The sequence below is a fragment of the Chrysemys picta genome, chromosome 22, assembly GCF_011386835.1.
Source record: "Chrysemys picta bellii isolate R12L10 chromosome 22, ASM1138683v2, whole genome shotgun sequence".
Taxonomy (NCBI): Eukaryota; Metazoa; Chordata; order Testudines; family Emydidae; genus Chrysemys; species Chrysemys picta.
This window is the reverse complement of record NC_088812.1, coordinates 22,525,480-22,547,075: the sequence shown is the minus strand read 5'-3', so window position 1 is coordinate 22,547,075 and position 21,596 is coordinate 22,525,480. Positions and strand designations below refer to the sequence as shown.

The window sequence follows — 21,596 nt, the reverse complement described above, 5'->3', positions numbered from 1 at the left end:
GGGAGCACAGGGGACTAGGTTTCCCAGTGGCCGGATCTGGTGCAGCGGGATGCTGGGCTGCACGGAGCAATGGGTTCATTCGGCACGGCAGGAAGGGAGTAGAGATGTTGGGCCAATGGCCTACAGGGCTTTCCTAGGGGAACACGGAGACTCCCCTCGTTCCATTTCTCTGTGCCCTGATCCTGGTTCTGTCCGAGGGCTGGGGAGCGGGTATCTGGTGGATCAGAGGAGGGCACTGGGAGCTAGGACTCCTGGGTTCTGTCCCTGCCTCTTGCACTCACCCTGTCACCTGGGCCAAGAGGCTGATCTCCTCCAGTCTAGGAGGATGGAACCATTCTGAATGGCCGGGTGTCCCAGGTTTGTCTCCGACATCTCGTACCAGCCACTCTGCTCGGAGCCGCTCTCCTTGTCGCTCCTCATGCAGTCCTTAGCACGGTCAGCTCAGCCAAGTGCAGGCTTGGTAACGGCCCTGCCACTCTGCTGTGGAAGGGCTGGGCCGGGAGCCGTCGGCTCTGCCGTTAGCAGTCACTCTGCTCCCTTGGCTGTTCCGTGGATGATGATTGTGGGCGGCTGGGCTCAGGGCAGTGACTAGCTCGTCCGAAGTGGCGTGCTCCCCTCTCACTACCCCAGGTGCTGATCATGGACCCCAGCACGCGCATCCTTTCGTCGTGCTCCAAGATGTCCGACATCGTGGACGAAGGCATCGCGCGTGAGTGGCCCCTCCCTCCCGTCTGCTCCCCCCGCCAGGGCTCCCCTCCCCCTTGGATACACCTCACAGTCGGGGAGTTGACTTGTCTACATTCACGTTTGCATCTAGTTTCCCCCCTTTGCAGCCCCCTAGATGCCCTCCTTGCTATTGGTACCTTCCCAGCCAGATCTAGTTCCCTTAGCCCGGCGCTTTCAGCCCCTGGAGCCTCTTCACCGCTTTTCTCAGACCCCTGTTAACTCCTCGCTGCTCCTCCCCCATGCTGCGGGCAGGGTCCTGGCAGGAGAGGGGGAATGCTGGCTCCCTGCTCCAGGGTGGAGGAGCCCTGGGGTTGAGGGGCACAGAGCTGAGCCAGCGCTCTAGGGGGCTGTCCCCAGCACAGTACAGAGGGACGTTCCCTCCCTGCTCCGTACTGGGGCAGCATCGCAGCCCATGGCCCCACATCAAAGCTGCTGCTGCATTGTAGCCTGTGGAACCCCTCAGCCTGCTGCCAGCGAACATCCCTGTTCCCCTTGGCTTCCCCTCCCCGCATCCCGGTGGAGAGTGGCTGGGGCGGGTGGCTAGGACCCACTGACCCGCGCCCAATGTCTGCTCTCTCCTAGTTGTGGAAGATATTAACAAGTGCCGGGAGCCAATCCCCAGCCTGGAGGCCATCTACCTGCTCAGCCCTGTGGAGAGGGTAGGAGCTCGGGCCTGGGGCAGCTGGATGGGGAGCAGGGGAGACCCCGGGGCAGCACCTAGTGCAGCCTGGAGGTGACGCCGTCCAGGGGGATGCGCAGCACAAGGTCAGGATGGGAATGGGGCCAGTAGGGGCTCCCCAAGAGGCTGTTTCCCCGGAGCTGGGCTTCGTGTTCTTTGCCACGTGAGGCACAGACTGTCCCCCAGACCTCTCCGCAGTGCAGTCCCGTGGGGGTTGGATGGGAAGGTGCAGCAGGCGGAGAGAGGCAACCTCGGCTAGGCTGACCAGATAGCAAGTGTGAAAAACCGGGACAGGTGTTGGGGGGTAACAGGAGCCTATAGAAGGGAAAAAACTAAATATTGCGACTGTCCCTATAAAATCGGGACATCTGGTCACCCTAAGTCCTCAGCTGAGACTCAAAGGGAAGGAGAATCGCTGAGGCAGAGGCTCAGGTGGCAGGGGCTGTGGGGGAGGAGGCTCCTGCGTCTGCAGCAGGGAGGCCAGTGGAGGGAGACGGGGGCAGGGGGCGCTGGCAGAGCAGGGTGAAGCCCAGAACCTGCAGGGGCTGCCCGCAGAGGGAGCGCTGTGGGAGAGGACTTCCACCTGGGACCTGGGGCTCAGGACAGGGCAGCCAGGTTCTCACCTCCTGTCACAATGGCCGGTCATGGAGTCCAAACAGCTTCTGAATACCCTGCCTGGCTAGCTGGGGTGGCGAAGCTGCAGGTGCCCAGCGTGGCGCCCAGGGAGGGAGCGGGCCCTGATGGCGGCTGCCTGAGATTGCTGCTTGGCCGGCTGTTCCCTGGGCACTGCTCAGAGCCCACTTAGTTCAGCAGCAAGGCCAATGCCAGGCCCTACCTGTGGCCGGGCACGGACACTTATGTGCCAGTGAGAGACGTGGCTGGGCCCTGAGATGTCCCAGGCACATGGGCACATGTCCTGCTCCAGGCGGGGAGGGAGCCCAGAGCCAGGGGGTGAAAACCAGCCCACCTCCCGATGACATCATGCTGGGCCCTGAGTCCCCAGGGGCTGGGCATGGGCTGGGCCCTTCGGGCAGCAGGGCGGGGCCTTGGCTGGTGCTGACAACCCCTCCTCTCCCCCCTTTGTAGTCGGTGCAGGCTCTGATCAATGACTTCCAGGGCAGCCCCACCTTCACCTACAAGGCGGCTCATGTCTTCTTCATCAACCGTGAGTATTGGGGGGCAGGGAATCCCCCTGCCGGGAGCCTGGCCAGCGGCACACTGGAGCCTGGGGGTGGGGGGGTCTCTCTCTGCCGGCAGGCCAGGGCGCAGCACCCTGATTACGCTCTGCCCTCCTGCAGGGGGATGCAGATCCAGCAGGCCAGACCGAACAATCCCACCGATCCCTTCCCCCCCTTCTCCCCCATGGGCCTGCCTCCAGCCAGCACGGCTCACAGACACCTGCAGCGTGCGCCCAGAAAGGCGGCCTCTGGCTACCATTCCCAGTATGCATTGCTCCATCAGTCCCAACTGGGGTGGGGAGATGGGACACCACCAGAATACCCAGTGTGTCAGGGTCACATCTGCTTCTCCCCATTACAGCGGCAGGGAGAGCCCAAGTCCCTGTTCCTCCTTGTGCATCATCCTGAGTTGTACACTCCAGTCACTTCCCCCGTGCGGGAGGGCAGAGGGCAGGGTGTGAGACAAGGGCTGCGTAGGAAAGATTGTGGCCCCCCCCTCGCTGCTGATGCTGCAGACAGGGGCGGCTCTAGGCACCAGCAAAGCAAGCACGTCCTTGGGGCAGCCCATTTGCAGGGGCGGCAGGGATCCAGCATGGGAGCTGAGAACCAACAGGGGGCCCTGGGAGTTGTAGTTTCTTGGTTAGCTCCCTGCCTATAGAGCCAGCCCTGGAGCAGGGAAAGAACTACATTTCCCAGCATTCCCTTGGCCACTACCAACAGGAAAGAGGGGGAAGGAGTGAGGAAGCTGAGACCTCATGCTGTAGCCTACTGTGACTGGAGAGCTGCACTGTGAGTAGGGATACCATATTTTAACATTCAAAAAATAGGACACTCCACGGGGAGGGAGGGTAGCCCCACCTTGCCACCATCCACTCCCTCCGACTGCCCCCCACAGAAAGCCCAACCCATCCAACCCCCCTGATCACCCTTCCCGGGACCACTGCCCCAACTGCCCCGCAGGACTCCACCCCCTATCTAAGTCCCTCTGGTCCTTGTACCCAACTTCCCCCTTCCTGAGACCCCCTCCAACTTCCCTTCTAGGACCCCACCCCCTACCTGTCCCCTGACAACCCCCTGGGACTCCCATGACTATCCAACAGCTGCCTGTCCCCTAACTGCCCCCCCCAAACCCCTGACCCATCTAACCCCCCCTTCTCCCTGCCCCTGACTGCCCTCGAACCTCCGCCCCATCCAACCCCCCCCTGCTCCCTGTCCCTTTATTGCCCCCCCCGAACCCCGCATAGACAAGGCCCGCTTAATCTTGATCGCTCCAGCGTGGCCCAGACAACACTGGTATAGCACATTCCTTGATCTGTCGGTGACCAAACCAATCACTCTACCATTGTGGCCGGACCTGATCACTCAGGAACACGGCAGGTTATGTTATCCGGACCTGCAGTCCCTCCAACTGACTGCTTGGATGCTGCATGGCTGACTCAATCCGAGCTGCGTTGCTCTTCTTGCGTTGCAGCAAGTGCTCTTGGGGAGCAGAAAGCCCTCCACTAGGTCCACATACCTGGCCAAATGGAAGCGCTTCTCCTGCTGGTGTGCCCTAAACAACACTGTCCCTATGGGGGTGCCAGTACCTACCATCCTAGACTATCTCTGGTCCTTGAAACAGCAAGGCCTAGCTGTCTCATCTATCAGAGTCCACCTAGCAGCGATTTCAGCCTTCCACCCGGGTGAGAACGGGCGCTCAGTCTTCTCCAGTCCCATGGTAAGCAGGTTCCTCAAGGTTTTAGAATGCCTGTACCCACAAATTCGTCAGCCGGCCCCTATGTGGGACCTCAGTCTGGTCCTATCTAGACTCATGGGTGCCCCCTTTGAGCCGATGGCCACCTGCTCGCTTCTGTACCTGTCCTGGAAAACAGCTTTCCTCATCGCTATCACATCGGCGAGACGAGTCTCAGAACTTCAGGCCCTCACATCGGACCCACCGTATACGGTGTTCCATAAGGACAAGGTACAGCTGCAACCACACCCCGCCTTCCTCCCTAAGGTGGTGTCTGCCTTCCATGTCAACCAAGATGACTTCCTCCCGGTCTTCTTCCCGAAGCCGCACGCTTCGCGAAGGGAACAACAGCTACATTCCCTAGACATTCGCAGGGCTCTTGCCTTTTACATTGAGCGTACGAAGCCGTTCAGAAAGACGTCCCAGCTGTTCGTAGCGGTGAAAGGACTTCCGGTCTCTTCACAGCAAATCTCGTCTTGGATTAAATCATGCATCTGTGCACGTTACGACTTGGCTGGTGTCCCAGCTCCACAACTCGCTGCCCATTCCACTCGGGCTCAAGCTTCGTCCTCTGCCTTCCTGGCTCATGTGCCCATACAGGAGATCTGTAGGGCAGCGACTTGGTCATCCGTGCATACCTTCGTTTCCCACTATGTCATAGTGCAGCAGTCCAGGGATGATGCGGCATTTGGGCCTTCACTCCGCGACATCTCACTCCGACCCCACTGCCTAGGTAAGGCTTGGGAGTCACCTAATTGGAATCGATATGAGCAAGCACTCGAAGAAGAAAAGACGGCTACTCACCTTTGTAACTGTTGTTCTTTGAGATGTGTTGCTCATATCTGTTCCAAACCTGCCCTCCTTCCCCACTGTCGGAGTAGCCGGCAAGAAGGAACTGAGGGGGCGCTGGGTTGGCAGGGGCATATATCCGGCGCCATGAGGGCGCCACTCCAGGGGGCACCTCAGCCGACCCACCAAGAGTTGCTAGGGTAAAAATCTTCTGACAATCGTGCACGCAGCGCGCGCACACCTAATTGGAATGGATATGAGCAACACATCTCGAAGAACAACAGTTACAAAGGTGAGTAACCGTCTTTTTTGCCACTGTAGCTTATTTCATCTGGGCACCGGTGCCAGCTGTGCCAAGAGAAGTTTTGGCTGGTATAAGCTGAGTGTGTGTCAGGAGGCTTTGCTGGCTCACCCGTCCTGTTGCACCAGCAAACCCTTCGTGGGCCGATACTGTTTTATTGGTGTCCAAGCACGTTTTCCCCAATGGCTCGTTCTCTTCGTCCAGTGAAATAAGCGACAGCGGCAGACGCACGTTGATGCCGGGTTTGCCCGTGACTATTCTGGGGCTTTTGCCAGACTAGAAGTGTGGCCAAGCCCCCTCCCCCAACATTGACTTCTCCAGGGCAGAGACACACCTCTAAGAGCACCCGGGAGTCTGCAGCCAAGTAAGGACCTGAACCCGGGGTGTCTTCGTCCCAGGCTGGTGCATGAATCTCTGGGCCGCTGTCCCTCTACCACAACAGGAGTGGCTCTGGCGAAGGGATCTCTCCCTCACTAGAGGCTCGTTCCGGCTCCGCCAGGCTGGCCTGGTCCAACAGTGCATCTTAGGGGTGCGGTATGGGGCACTGCTGGCCTGGCTGCCAGCACTTGGCACCAGGGTCTGATCTCTGCTCCCCCCGACCTCCCAGGTGTACTCCCTGGACAGGCCACAGGCCTTCCACATCTGGTTCAGCCCCTGCTGCGCCTGGGGAAGGAACAAGCAGATGGAGATGCTGGCATAGCAGATTGCCACATTGTGTGAAACCCTGGAGGAGTACCCAGCCATCCGCTACAGGGAGTGAGTGTGCCCGGGGGAGGGGTACCCAGCCATTCGCTACAGGAAGTGAGTGTGCCCGGGGGGGGAGGGGGTACCCAGTTATCCCTTATAGGAATTGAGTGTGCCATGGGGAGGTACCCAGCCATCCGCTACAGGAAGTGAGTGTGCCCAGAGGGAGACGGTTACCTGGTCATCTCCTACAGGAAGTGCGTGTGCCCCTGTGGGAGGAGCTGTTTCTGACCCACAGGGTTTATCTTTGCTGCAGGGACCATGAAGATAACTTCCACCTGGCGCGTGCTGTGCTGGCCAAACTCAAGGCGTTCAAGGCATACGAGCCCAGCATGGGAGAGGTGAGCGAGCTGTGCCGGCCACGCCCTCACCATGGGACAGAGCCGCGGGGGGAGGGGGAGGACATGAGAAGTAGAAGGGAGGAGTGATTTAGAACCTGCTCGGAGATCCTGGCGGGCGGAGGGGTGGGGTCTAGACCCCCTTGGAGATCCTGAGGGGTTGGCAGAACAATAGCATTCCCTGTGTGGCTGGACTAATGGCTCCAGCCCTTCTCTAACACTGGCCGTGGGCAGATCTCAAGGTGCTCTACAAAGGCCAGTGTCCTTATTCCCTCTGTACAGATGGGGAAACCGAGGCACAACTGGGGAAGTGTGTGCCCAGCACAATCTCTCTGTTTATAAACAGGGGAGTTCCGTCACAGAATTAAGCTTTGCATACAGAGCCTCTTCCACACCTGGACATTCCTGTCTGTGTGTGCTCCTACACCCATCCCCATGGTATCGGAACCTCACTAATGAATTCAGCCTCCCAGGGGAGGCAGGGTGGCCTGTGTTACAGATGGGAAACTGAGGCATGCAGGGAGTCTGTCAGAGCAGGAATAGAACCCAGCTCTCCCGAGCCTTAGCCACAAGTCAGCCCTGGCCTGTGGGCTTCCCCCAGCTCCTGAAGTTCCCGTCCCACCCCCAGCAGAGGGGAGCTGCAAACCCACCCTGCTCTGGATTCTCGCATGGGAAACCCAGTGGCTCCTGTCTCCCTAGGAGAAGCAAAGTGATGTAAAATCCAAGGCCTGCCCAGATCTCTCCCTCCTGTTGCTTCTGCTCTTGCTTCCAGCCTTTGCTGAGCTGCTGGGAGACTGCATCTGTGACCAGCTGGGAATGTTTGTAATATCTTTTATGAATCCAATGCGTGCCTCAGTTTCTCCTGTATGTTTCATGGCTTCTCTGGCAGGGGGTGGGGGGGAAGGACTCTCAGGGAAGGTATGAGTCATGGCGGGGAGGGGGGGCGTCACCTCCCTGTCTTGGTGAAATGAAGAGAATCGGACCCAGATCAGCCTGGGGGCCAGAAAGACCATGACATCTCCAATGGCTCCTGGCTGGACGCTCCCAGCAGGGAATCGGAGCAGGGGCCCCAGCTCGAGAACACAGGGTTGGGAAGGTTTGAGCTGGGGGATAAGTGGGGGAAGCTGGCAGCTCTCACATGAGAACTGACCAAGGTCAGACCGAGGCCTGGTCTACATGAGCCAATTAGGTCGGTGTAACTGCATCGTTCTTCTTCGAGTGCTTGCTGATATCCATTCCAATTAGGTGTGTGCGCGCCGCATGCATGATCGTCAGAGAATTTTTACCCTAGCAACACCTGGAGCGGCACCTTTATGGCGCTGGATATAGACCCCAGCCGAGCCAGTGCCCCCTCAGTTCCTTCTCACTGCCCGTGACGGTCGTTGGAACTGTGGAGCGCGGCTTTGCTGATCTCCACTTTCCTTAGCGTTTTCTTTCCCGTAGTTGTATAGTTGTTGTTATAGTTACTGTAGCATAGTTGTAGTTATAGTTTTAGTCGTAGTTATAATGTATATAGAATTAGATAGTGGGTTGGGGGGGTTCTCTCCCCTCCTACCCACCTGCCACTTGGGCTAATTCCCAAGGCTCCGGGTTTTAAACCTTGTTCGGCCTGCTCCAAGCCCATGCCAATGGGAGACCCCCACGACTCCTGCTTGAAGTGCCTTGGGGAGTCTCACCAGTCCAACAAGTGCAAAATCTGTAAGGCATTCTGACCTTGGACCAAAAAGGAGCAAGACTTTTGGTTAAAGCAGCTCCTAATGGAGGCGGCTCTTAGCCCAGACCCTCCAGCGGCGCGCCGAGACCCGGCACCGAGCACTTCGGTACGTAGCGCCCTGGCAACAGCAGCAGGTTCTACACCTCGGATAGACTCTAATAGAGACCCGCGGCACCGACCCTCCCCGCCACCGCAGCCGGCACAACTGACCCAGTGCCTCTTTCACCTGGCTCCAAGCGGCACCGCAGGACAGAGACGGCGGATCCACCTCAGCTGTTGCTGGCACCCATGAAACCAGCCTCGGAGTCGCGTCCAGGTTCGGAGCGACTGAGGGGGCAAGCACCGATTCTGGCACCGTTGAGTCCGGTGCGCATAAGCTCCCCAGAACATACTGTGGTTGAGCCCCGGCTTCCGTCAACAGTGGAGACCTTTGCAGCGGCATGAGACATTATCGCCCTAATGGACTCTGCCTCACCACAGACTGTGGTACCACCTCCGGTTCGAGCAGTGCAATCCAGAGGCAAGCCAGCCCTGATTCACCCGACAACTCCCCCGGCAGAAACAGCACCGTTCCCGGTCCCGGATTCGAACCCGCTCACAGTCCCGGCGCTGCTCCCTCTCGCGGCACCGGCCATACTCGCGTTGCCAGTCGTACTCGCGGCACCGCTCCGCCTCACACCAAGGCACTCGGTACCGGTCGGATTCCCACTGTCGCTCCCGGCACCAGTCAGAGCGGTGATCTCCCTCCTGGAACCGATCATGGCACCGATCCTAGAGACAGTCATCATCGAAACTGCAGTCTGGATCTCAGTATCGGTCCGGGCCCCGGTATCGATCCTGCTCCCAGCACCAATCCCCGACACCGTGACAGCGCCGCGTACTGACGACTCAGCTCCACTCTCCATCACGTCCAGGAGAACCGACACAGTCGCACTCGGCACCACCCTGGCCCTCACGCTCTGCCTCTCCCTCATCACAGTCCAAGAGAGACTCGCATCCAGGGTACCATGCCTCGGGTCAGGGCGAGGGGGATGCCGGATGCTGGCACGAAAAGGAGAACAGTCACGGCCAAGGACCACCTCAATGGTCCTTTTGGACCCTGTGGGCCTACCACCAGGCCCAGGGGGTACCGTCGGGAGCCTCCCGGTCAACCCACTCAGAGCCTCGCATCCCAGAGGTCACCATAAGCTGTCCTGCCCCACGGGGTACGGATGCCCCAGCCTCCACCTCTGGACATGCTCCAGACCGCTGCGGCGGGGATCCCGAGCAGCAGGACCCGTCACAGCAGGAAGGACCACCGGACCCTCTAGCACCAGTAGCGTCCTCCTCATCTTCCCCAGATGAGGCAGTGGCACGGACAACAATCTCTGGCCCTCCTCCAATAGACTTTCATGCCCACTTACTACGTAGGGTGGCACGTAATATGAACCTTCAGGCAGAGGAGGTGGTGGAGCTGGAGGATCCAGTGGTCAATATCCTGTCAGCAGAGACCCCGTCCAGAGTGGCTTTGTCCCTCATTCGTACCATCCATACCAATGCCAAAACGATATGGCAGACGCCTGCTTCGATCCCCCAAACAGCTAGAGGGGTGGAGAGGAAATACTTTGTTCCCTCCAAAGAGTATGAGTATTTATCTACTCACCCTCAGCCGTGTTCACTAGTAGTGGCCTCGGTAAACGAAAAGGAGAGGCATGGGCAACAGGCTCTGGCACCCAAGTCAAAGGACGCCAGGCGCCTCGACTTATTCAGGCGCAAGATTTATTCTTCTGGGGTGCTGAAGCTCAGGGTTGCGAACAAACAGGTGCTCCTGAGTTGCTATGACTATAATTCATGGAACTCTATGTTAAAATTAAAAGAACTAGTGGCCCCAGAGTCCAGGGACGAGTTTGGGGCTCTAGTGGAGGAGGGTAAAAAGGTGGCCAGGACCGCCTTACAGGCCTCCTTAGATGCGTCGGACTCGGCTGCCAGGCCCCTTGCATCGGGCATAGCCATGTGCCCGCGCCGCATATCGTGGCTTCAGGTGTCGGGTTTGCCTCCAGAACTACAGCAAACCTACAGGACCTTCTAATTGAAGGACAAGGCCCGTTTTCTGAAAAGACGGACTCTAGATTACAGAGCCTCAAGGATTCCAGGACTATAATGTGTTCCCTGGGAATGCATACATCGGTCACCTAACGCAGACCCTTTAAACCGCAACCTCAGCGGTCCTACCCACCTCCTTGGCCGAGGCAGGACTTTTATAGGAGGCATGGAAGAGGTGGCAGGAAAAAATCCACCGGCCACCAGCCCGGTCAGAACCAAGGCCCGCCCAAACCACCGGCGGGACCTAAACAGAACTTTTGAAGGTGCGCCCAAGGACAGCGTATCAGTTACTATCCAGGATTCTTCCCCTCCGTTCCGGAATTGTCTCTCCCGCTTCCACCATGCGTGGTCCCTTATAACCACAGACCGTTGGGTTCTTCGCACAGTGGAAAAGGAATATTCTCTCAAATTTTCTTTCTCCCCTTCATCCCCATCCCTCTTCAGGGACCACTCTCAAGAGCAACTCCTCATCCAGGAGGTGCAGATGCTTCTCGCCATGAGAGTGATCGAGTAGGTTCCAAGAGAGCTAAAGGGCAGGGGTTTTACTCTCGTTACTTCTTAATCCCCAAGGCTAAGGGTGGGCTCCGCCCTATCCTGGACCTGCACGGACTCAACAAATTCATGGTAAAATTGAAGTTCCGTATGGTATCACTGGGGACCATTATTCCTTCCCTGGATCCTGGAGACTGGTCCCTCGACATGAAGGACATGTACTTCCACATAGCGATTCATCTGGCACACAGACGTTTCCTTCACTTTGTGGTCAACTGCGAACACTATCAGTTCACAGTCCTCCCTTTCGGCCTTTCCACGACCCTCAGAGTATTCACCAAATGTATGGCGGTCGTGGCAGCCTCCCTTTGTTGGCAGCAGATCCAAGTATTTCCGTATCTTGACGATTGGCTTATCAGGGGCCGCACCAGGGAACAAGTGCAGTCCCACGTTCAAGTTACCATAGCCATGTTTCATCAGCTGGGCCTTCTGCTCAATGTCGAAAAGTCGACTCTGGAGCCAACCCAGAGAATAGAGATTATTGGGGCAGTCCTAGACTCCAGACTGGCCAGAGCCCTCCTTCCGGAGCCCCGCTTCCAGCCGCTGGCGAACATCATTCGCAGCTTTCAAAGTTTCCCAACCTCAACGGTAAAAACGTACCTGAGCCATTCCAGGCCTGGCTATCCTCAGTATATCGTCCAGGTCGGGACAGCTTGAATATAGTGGCCACCACTCCAGAAAGGGTCCTAACCTCTCTCCGCTGGTGGTTGGTCCCCGGGACAGTATGCGAATGGGTCCCATTTCACGCCCCTCAGCCATCCTTGTCCCTAGTCAGAGACGCTTCATCCCTAAGATGGAGCACCCACCTGGGGGACCTCTGAACACAGGGTCTATGGACCGCAGCCGAGTTATCCCTTCACATCAATGTATGAGAGCTGATGGCAGTGCGCCTGGCATGTCAGGCATTCTGGGAGCAACTACACGGTCGTTGTGTGGCAGTCCTCACAGACAACAGCACGGCCATGTTTTACGTCAACAAGCAAGGGGGAGCCCGATTGTCCCTCGTTTGTCGGGAGGCCATTTGCCTGTGGGAGTTCTGTATAGCCCACTCTATCCATCTGGTAGCGTCCTTTCTGCCGGGGGTCCAGAACACACTGGTGGACTGCCTCAGCAGGTCCTTCCAGTCTCACGAGTGGTCAGTTTGTCAAGATGTCATCCACTCCATCTTCCTGAGGTGGGGGTTTCCCCAAGTCGACCTGTTCGCCTCACGCGCCAATCGGAAGTGCCAGACGTTTTGCTCTCTCCAAGGGAGGTCCCCGGGGTCACGGTCAGACACCTTCCTGATTCCGTGGAAGGACCAGCTCTTCTACATCTTTCCTCCGTTCCCGTTAGTCTACAAGGTTCTACTCAAGGCACACAGAGACAGAGCACGTCTGATTCTGGTCACCCCAGCGTGGCCCAGACAACACTGGTACACCACGCTGCTGGAACTATCGGTAGACACTCCGATTCCACTACTCGCTCTGGCTGGACCTGTTCTTGCAAGACCACGGTCGCCTTTGTCACCCTGACGTGCCATCCCTCCATCTCACAGGGTGGATGCTGCATGGCTAACACAGTCAGAGCTACTCTACTCACACACGGTACAGCAAGTTCTGCTAGGTAGCAGGAAACCCTCCACTCGAGCCATGTATCTCGCCAAATGGAAGCGTTTTTCCTGCTGGTGTGCTCAACGCAACACGCCACCTTTGCAGGCGCCGGTGCCTCTCATCCTGGAATATCTTCTCTCCCTAAAACAGCAGGGCCTGGCAATATCATCAGTTAGGGTGCACCTGGCAGCCATTTCGGCTTTCCACCCAGGAGACCGTGGTCGTTCTATCTTCTCCAACACAACGGTCGGTAGGTTTCTTAAAAGACTGGACCGTCTCTACCCGCAGATGCAACAACCAGTCCTGGCATGGGACCTTAACCTGGTCCTCTCCAGACTCACGGGGCTCCCGTTCGAGCCGATGGCCACCTGCTCACTTCTCTATCTCTCTTGGAAGACGGCCTTTCTCATAAGCATTACTTCAGCAAGACGTGTATCCGAGATCAGAGCCCTTACATCGGAACCGCCATACACAGTCTTCCAAAAGGACAAGGTGCAGCTTCGCCCCCACCCTACCTTTCTCCCCAAGATAGTATCATCCTTTCATGTCAATCAAGACATTTTCCTCCCGGTCTTCTTTCCGAAGCCGCACGCTTCACGACGGGAGCAACAGGTGCACTCTCTCGACGTTCGTAGGGCTCTAGCATTCTATATTGAGTGTATGAAACCGTTCAGGAGGACAACTCAACTGTTCGTCGCCGTGGCTGACCAGATGAAAGGCCTCCCAGTCTCCTCGAGACATATCTCCTCTTGGATCACCTCCTGCATCCATGCTTGTTACGACCTGGCTGGTGTCCCAACCACGCACCTGACCGCTCATTCCACAAGGGCCCAAGCTTCTTCGGCTGCTTTCCTGGCACAGGTCCCAATTCAGGAAATTTGTAGAGCTGCCACCTGGTCATCAGTTCATACCTTTGCCTCCCACTATGCAATAGTCCAGCAGTCCAGAAATGCTGCTGCATTTGGTTCAGCAGTGCTGCACTCAGCAATATCTCACTCCGACCCCACTGCCTAGGTAAGGCTTGGGAGTCACCTAATTGGAATCGATATGAGCATGCGCTTGAAGAAGAAAAGACGGTTACTCCCCTTTGTAACTGTTGTTCTTTGAGATGTGTTGCTCATATCCATTCCAAACCCGCCCTCCTTCCCCTCTGTTGGAGTAGCTGGCAAGAAGGAACTGGGGGGGTGCTGGGTTGGCTGGGGTATATATCCAGCACCATAAAGGCGCCACTCCAGGGGGCTCCAGAGCTGACCCACCAGTTGTTGCTAGGGTAAAAATTCTCCGACGATCGTGCACGCAGCGCGTGTACACCTAATTGGAATGAATATGAGCAACACATCTCGAAGAACAACCGTTACAAAAGTGAGTAACCATCTTCTCAGGGGTATGAGAAAGGCAGCGTCACTGAAGCTGCACAGCTGCAGTGGTTTACGTGTAGACAGGCCCTGAGCGAGAGACCAGGAGCCTGAAAACAGGTCTCGCTGCAGCTCGGCCGGGCTCTGAGCTGACCAGAACGGCCTCTTGCTTTAACCTTCAGTGGGCTGGGCTGCCCGGGCTGGGGTCCAGGTGCCTAAGAAACCCGACTGTTCTGACAACGCTGGGGGAGTGGCCCTGTCACCCGGGCTGAGGGGCATCGGGCCCTGCGGAGTGGATGGGTCTCTCCCAGGGTCTGTCTCAGCTGGACTCGCTGGGCAGGGCTCATGGGGTGAAGCCCAGCGGTTCAGTCTCAGGAGGTGGGGAGGCTGTGTCCTGTCCTGGAGGAAGAGAGAGATCTGTTGAGGTCTGGCACAGCAAAGGGCTTCCTCCCAGAGACTTCCCCAGCTGGGGCCCTGGCACCAACCCTGTGGATCCATGAGCACACCTTTCCTCTCTATTTTCCCATCCACCAAGGCAGTGTTGCCTAGTGGATAGAGCCCTGGACCGGGATGGGAGACCCGGGTTCTATTCCCAGCTGGGTAACCTTGGGCAAGTCACCTCCCCTATTTGTGCCTCAGTTTCCCCATCTGTAAAATGGGGATAATGATACCAGTCTCGGGCAGGGGGACCCCCTCTGGGATACTCACAGCTGGCAGCACAGGCCAGCCTCCAGAGGGGAGCCTGGCACACACCTGGCTGCCCAAACCATCTACCCAGGGAAGGGATTGACAGCATGCTTGTTAACCACTGGACCTACTTGCTGCAGCAGAGCTGGCTCCAGCCTGCAGCCCCCGTCTGATCTGTGCTATTCTCAGGAGCTGAGAGCAGCGCTGGGGAGGGCAAAGTCCTGCTCCGTGCACACCCTGCTCCTCTGAGCCCCCACAGGGATATTCCTGAGACTCTTGCCAAGCCTCCCTGTCACAGGTGTCAGCACTGTCCCCATGTTACAGAGGGGAAACTGAGGCAAGGAGCAGCATGCCAGGAATAGGTGGCAGAGGCAGGAATAGGAGCCAGGAGTCCAGACAGCACGCCCACCGCAGGACCGGGAGTGCTGACTCAAGCCCCTGCTCTCAATGCAGTGCTGGCTCCATGCCGCACAATCCCAGCTGGCCAGTCCAGTGTGCCCCCGCCTTGCCAGCTGGCGCAGAACCCCAGGGACTCTTGTAGCATGGCCTCTAGCAGCCAGGTCTCCAAAGCCACCCAGCCCGCGGTCACGGCGCCCTGTGGCCTTGTCTGCACTAGTCCCTCTTGCCTTGATGTTTCCCAGTTGCCAGCCCTGAGGGGTAGCTGGCACAGGCAGTGCTGTGGCACCCACCAGTGCACTAACCACCCGTCTGCTCTGAGCAGAGTGGGGTGACCCAGTGGTTATGCCAGCCCCCATCTGCACTCGGGGTGAACTGGCAAAGGTGTGAGCAAGTCCGGGGTGGGGGAGGGCGCTGAGCATAGCAACCCACCCAGGCTGGGTAGTGCTGGAGAGGAATGATGGCGCCAGCTCTGGATTCATGTCCCTGCTCTGCCACACACTCCCTGTGTGACCTTGGGTGAGTCACCCAGCCCCTCTGGGCCTCCATCCCCCTCTGCAATGGGGTGACGGCCCTGCCCAGCCCCACGTGCATGGGGGGGCAGGATGCAGCAATGATAGTGCTACAGTGGTGGGGTCCAGATACTCCTCCAAGAGAGGCGCTCCTCCGTCAGCCTCAACCCATTTACCCAGAGGCTGTGGAGACCAAGTGTGGCTGAAAATCGGGCTACGTACTGAGGTGGGACAGTTGGGGAAGCGTCAGGGGCTGTATGTCCCCGGCCCCCCTGACTGTCTGTGCTACCCAGCGAAGAGCAGACGCAGCCCCTTGCTGAGGTGCTCCTGGGTGGGCTTGAGTTCCACTGGAGCTGCTGGAGCCAGTTTCAGAGCCGTCTGCCATGGGAGCGCAGGGCTGGTCTCCTATCGCCACCTGCTGTGCTAAGAGGGCAGTGCATGCTGATCAGGCAAGGAGTGGGGGGCTGGGCCAGCCCCCCAATGATATGGGTCTGAGATGCTGACCATGTGAGTGGTCTCTGTCCAGCTGGATGCTGGGGGGGCCACCCAGGCTGGGAGTGGGGAGCTAAAGCCTCATATGGGGTCCCAGCTCAGATGCAAGGTGGGACATAGGGATAACGTCCCATTGTCCCCCTCTGGGACCTTATATCAAAGAGTCTCTGGGCCTGGTGTTGTTTAACAATAGACTAGCCAGGGCCTTCTGGTGTAGTTCCCCCGCTCCCCACGCAGCATATGGGGCAGGGCGCAGTCGGGGGGCTGCCTTGTAAGGGGCACGCTCCCGTTGGTGGAGAGGCACGAGCAGAGAGCGTGCTTGGGGGAGTGGCCATTGCTATTTGCACGAGGGGCAGGTGGCCCGTCCCTGCAGGGGGCGTTGCAGCGCAGCTGGGTGGGGAGCTCTCCCTGCCGGTCAGGGCGGGACCCCAGGGCACGTCTCAGCTAGCTTGGGGGGTGTCTCCTGGCTTCCCCTGGGGTTGGGGGCTGGGCCGCAGAGAGGGCGGGTGGTGAAGTTTCAGGCCCACCTGGGCCCATTGGATTGTGCCGTGTAAGCCAGGCCAGGAACCATCCGCCGGAGCAGGGGGTGACGGGTCTCTCTCTCCTTTGCCCCAGGGCCCTGACAAAGCCCGCTCTCAGCTGTTGATAGTGGACCGGAGCTTCGACCTGGTGTCCCCACTGCTGCATGAGCTCACCTTCCAGGCCATGGCCTACGACCTGCTCAGCATCGAGAACAACACCTACAGGTAGGGCCTGGCTGCCAGCAGGGGGCGCCCCGCACTCCTCAGGCGGGCTGGGGGGATGGGACCCAGGCACCTGCACTGCTCTGTAGCTCCCACGCTCGGAGGAGGGGTGTCGCAGCCTGACCCCATCCCCCCTCCGCAGGTACAAGACAACGGGCACCAGCGACTCGCGGGAGAAAGAGGCGCTGCTGGATGATGATGACGAACTCTGGGTGCAGCTACGCCACCTGCACATCGCTGACGTCTCCAAGTGAGCGCGCTCAGCCCTGCCCCTGACACGCCCCTCTGTGCCCCGTCCGTCCCCCCGGATATGCCCCTCCTTGCCCCACCCAGGGCCGGGACCCATCCGCCCCCGCCCCCCCCCCGGACACACCACTTTGTGCCCCACCCAATGCCTAGTGCCGGGACTCGCTACCCCCCCTTTCGGCACACCTCTCCCCTCCCCGCCCAGTGCCAGGACCCCCTACCCCCACTTTGGCACAGCCCTCTCCTCCCCACCCACTGCCAGGACCTCCCCCTCGGACACACCTCTCCCACCCAGTGCCAGGACAGCCCACCCCGTTGACACACCCCCTCTTTTCCAGTGCTGGGACTTCCCCCATCCTCCCCTTCAGACACAGCCCTCCCCACCCTGGGGCCCCCTTGGACACACCTCTCCCCTTCCCTTCCCACCCAGTGCTGGAACCCCACTCCCCCTTGGATACACTCCTCTCCCACCCAGTGCAGGGACACCCCCCCGCAACACACCCCTCTCCTGCTCAGTGCCAGGACTCCCCCTCCCACTCCCACCCAGTGCTGGGGCCTGTCCCTCAGACATGCTCCTCTCTGAGTGCTGAGACCCCCTGGACCCCGCCCCTCTCCCTAAAGGACCCCTGAGTGCTCCCTTCCAGAACAACTGTCTGCATTTCCTCTCGGGGATCCCCCTGGACACTGTCTTCCCCTGATCCCAGGATCTCCCCAGGCACCTCACAGCCCCTTGAGTGAGTCCCTCACCGACCTCCTGCTGGGCCTGCCGCTGCCCCCAGACCCCCCCCAGCAGGGCGCCAGGAGCCCCCAGAGGTGCACTGAACTCTCTGCCTTGGGGTAACTTGGGAAGAGCCCCCCCCCCGCCCTGTCTGAGGATCTCGAGGCAGAGAACCCTGGTACCCGTGGAGCGGGGGCTCCATCCCCTGTAGCATAGGACAGGGCACCCTCTACCTCCAAGGCAATGCCTGACCCCTCTTCCTGCTGCAGGAAGGTGACGGAGCTGCTGTGCACCTTCTGTGAGAGTCAGAGGCTGACCACAGACAAGGTGTGGTGGGGGTTGTGGGGGAGCGATTGGGGATTCCAGGCCAGAGAGACTGGGGGACCCATCCCACTGCCACTGATGGGGAGGGGAGACTGCCCTGCTGCCCTAGGAGGGGTTGGCGGGGGGGGGGGGGGGGAGGCTGTCCCAAATCTCCCAGGGTTTGCCTCTAAAGGGCTAAGAGGTGTATGTGGAGCCCCCTGCCCCCCAGCCAGAGCTCTGGAACTCCCCACGGTGGGGGAGGGCAGAGGCCCATGGGGCGGGGTCAGACAGCAGGATCGGGGACACACAGGGAGAGCTGCAGGAAGCCAACGCTGGCATCTCCCGGCCCGCTGCCACTTTACATCTCGAGGGGCACTCGGGTTGAGGGGCTCCCAGCTTGTTCCAGCTGGCCTGGGAAGAGCAGGTCTAACCCAAGCCGCAGCCACGCGTGGCCTGAGTGACCCGCCCTGGCCCTGGCATGCGTGGTTGGGCTGCTGCGGCTGGCCCCAGGCGAGGCCTCTGTCCTGCAGGGAGCTCTGTGTGCTGGGAAGGGCCAGAATCTCACCACCCGCCTCCCTCCAGGCCAACATCGAGGACCTGTCCCAGATCCTGAAGAAGATGCCCCAGTAACAGAAAGAGCTGAACAAGGTAACGGGGCTGGGGCTGTTAGTGGGTGGGGGGCGCGGGGTGCTCTGTGGGGCTGGTGAGGGACAGTAGGGACTCTCTGGGGGGCAGGGCACTCTGGGGCACTCCACTTTACTGCTTGATGAGAGCTGCTGACCTGTCCCGTCGGGCAGAGCCATTTCCCCCCAGGTGCTGTGTGGCACCATGGGCAGCAGCCTGCCTGTCAGTGCCCAGAGCTGCCACGTTAGCCGCAGCAATGGCAGCCCTTGGGTAACGCCCACGCCTTGCTGCTGCAGCTCTCAGGAGAGGGCCTTGGTGGGCTTCCAAACCAGCCCGTTGGAGCCACTCCTGGTGCCACTGGGCCATGTGCCAACAGAAAGCTCCTGGCCACTGGCACAGGTACCCCGACACCTGCTGGTCTCCAAGCCCCCAACCTCATGCTGACTAACAGAGAAGCCGTGGGCTGATTTGGAAGCTGCTCCCTCCTCCTGATCCTCCCCTCCAGCTGCCCCACTCCATCCCAGAGGTGGCTGCACTTCAGTGCTGGGCAAAACAATCCCTATAGACTCGGCTTACACAGCCGATTGGGGCTGCTCCTCTGGCCAAGGGGCCCTCCTGGGGGATTGGGGGGTGCAGGTGCTCTGGACCAGCCAGTGATGCGGTAAACTTCCCCCGTCTCTTCCCGCAGTACTCCACGCACCTGAACCTGGCCGAGCACTGCATGCGGCACTTCAAAGGGACGGTGGAGAAGCTGTGCAGCGTGGAGCAGGTGGGTCTGTGGGCAGAGCCTGACTGAGGGGCAGAGTCTGGCTCATGGACTCAGCCCGGAGAAAGGGGTCTCAGACCCACAGGCTCGCTGGAGCCAGGGCCAGCCCCCCCATGTAGCACCGCGGGTGCAGAAGGGGGACATGGGGCTTGGGTTACTCCCTGTGGGCCCATTGCTCACCCCAGGTGGAGCTGACCCCAGGGAGGAGGGGGCCCTGGCACAGGGGGTAGGCGAGCTGTGGGTCGTGGGGCTGTCGTGTCACGGAGTCCCCGGGTGATGCTCTGGAACTGCTCCCCACAAAGCCAGTCAGGACTTTGGGGAGCCTCCTCTCCCTTGGAGCAGACTGTCTTCAAGGCAGGAAGCTCACATGGCTTCACCTCCTGGGTCTCTCCTGGGAGCATTCAGCATATGCCTCTCCGTGCACTTCCCACAGCGAGTCCGCCCAGGCGGGGTCCTGGGGAAGCCAGAGGTCCTGCACGCACCCTCACTTTGCAGTCAGACGTGACTCTCAGCCAACCAGTAAAACAGAGGTTTATTAGATGACAGGAACGCGGTCTAAAACAGAGCTTGTAGTACAGCGGCGAACGAGACCCCTCAGCCGGGTCCATTCTGGGGTTCAGAGAGCCAGACACCCATGTCTGCCCTCACTCCTACTCCCTAGGTAGCTCCAACTCTGAAACCCCCTCCAGCCCCTCCTTCTCTGGGCTTTGTCTCTTTCCCAGGCCAGGAGGTCACCTGATCTCTTTGTTCACCTTTAGCTATTTCCTTGCAGGGGGGAAGGGGCCCTGGCCATTTGTTGCCAGGGAGACAGAGTGCCAGTGATTTATGCACACTGGCCTTTCCCCACCACCTAGAGACTTAAGAAATGCATAGGGGAAACTGAGGCACCCACACAGTATTCAGAGGAAACATTAAGAACAGTCCCACTTCGTCACATCTCTCCCCCCTTCGAGACTGAACTGAGCGAGGTCACTTTAGCCAGTGACCTTGGGAAGTTCGAACCCACCAACGTTCCCATGGATGCCCCATCATCTCTCCCATTCCTTGGTGGGAGTTACACCAAGCCCTTCCCGCTTCACACCCTCCCGTGGCTCTGTTGTGCTTGATGGCGCTTGCAGGCTGCATGTGGGAAGGTTTATGCGGCCCGTACCCTTTTGCCACCCCAATACCACTGGGGTTTAAACTGAGATTGGGTCTTTTCCCAGTGCTCCAGTTTGGAGGGCTGCAATTTGGGCTCTCTTGGTTAAGAACCCCCATCTTGATCTTGGCCACCCTCTGAACAGGTGTCTCTGTCCCTAGCAGCTTGGCAGAGTCTGGGTTTACCAGATTTACCGGGCCCTGGAGTAGAGCCTCCTTCAGTATACAGAGAGCCCTCTGGCACTGCTCAGTCCAGACCACCTTGCACTGTTCGGCTTTTACCGTCAGTCCTGCCTCCTTGAGGCAGCCCAGCACCCTCTTCACCTGGGACACACGTCCCTCCCAGGTCTGGCTAAAGACACACATGTCATCGACATACGCCAGGGCCAAGTTCTCCATCTCCCTCAGCTTGTCTAGAATCTCCCCAGGCCTAGGCATGGGGTAGGCATCGGATACCGTGATGGCTTTAAGCTTCCGATAGTCCCCACAAAACCCAATCATCCTGTCTTCCTTGGGGACCAGCCCCACGGGTGAGGCCCATGGACAGCAGCTGGATTACATCTAAAGCCAGCATGTCCTTGACCTCTCTCTCCAGGTTTTGGGCTGCTTTCCCAGTGACTCTGAACAGGGAGATTGGCTCCCACCTCAGGGAAAAGATCCACCAGGGGGGTCTTCCCACTTCTCCCAATCCTCCCTTTTCAGGTCCAGGGGTCCCCTCACTTTCCTCCCATACAGCAGCTCGAAAGGGAAGAACCCTGTGGATTCCTGGGGCACCACTGTTGTACTTAAAGTACTGCACAGGATCTTTTCAGGGGGAATAAGACAAAACGCCACATTTATTAGTGATACATGTATTTATTAACACTGTATTATATGCATATAATATATTACACTTACACTCACACACACACACAAACACATTCCATCTTGTTGTTACCAATTAGTTGCTCCCCTTAACTTCACTGGCCAGGTGAGTTAGATGGGGGAGGGGGTGGAGCCAGGCTTCTGCCGATCCGGATCGATGCTCCCATGTTGACAAGACGAGACCCGGGGTCCTCTGCAAGACACCTCACTTTTATAGCAGCTTTCCTCTTATGCAAATCTATACCAGATTCAAACTCTGTGTCTGTGTCCATTGGTCCTTTGTGCTGCTTTCTTTTGAGTGTTGTCCCAATGCTGCAAAGAGGGTGTTT

General features: G+C 58.8%; 1 pseudogene; it reads left to right on the top strand.

The window, feature by feature from the left end:
- Nucleotides 1-630: 630 nt before the first annotated feature.
- Nucleotides 631-21,596, top strand: part of LOC135972151 (syntaxin-binding protein 2-like) — a 47,283-nt pseudogene continuing 26,317 nt past the window's right edge.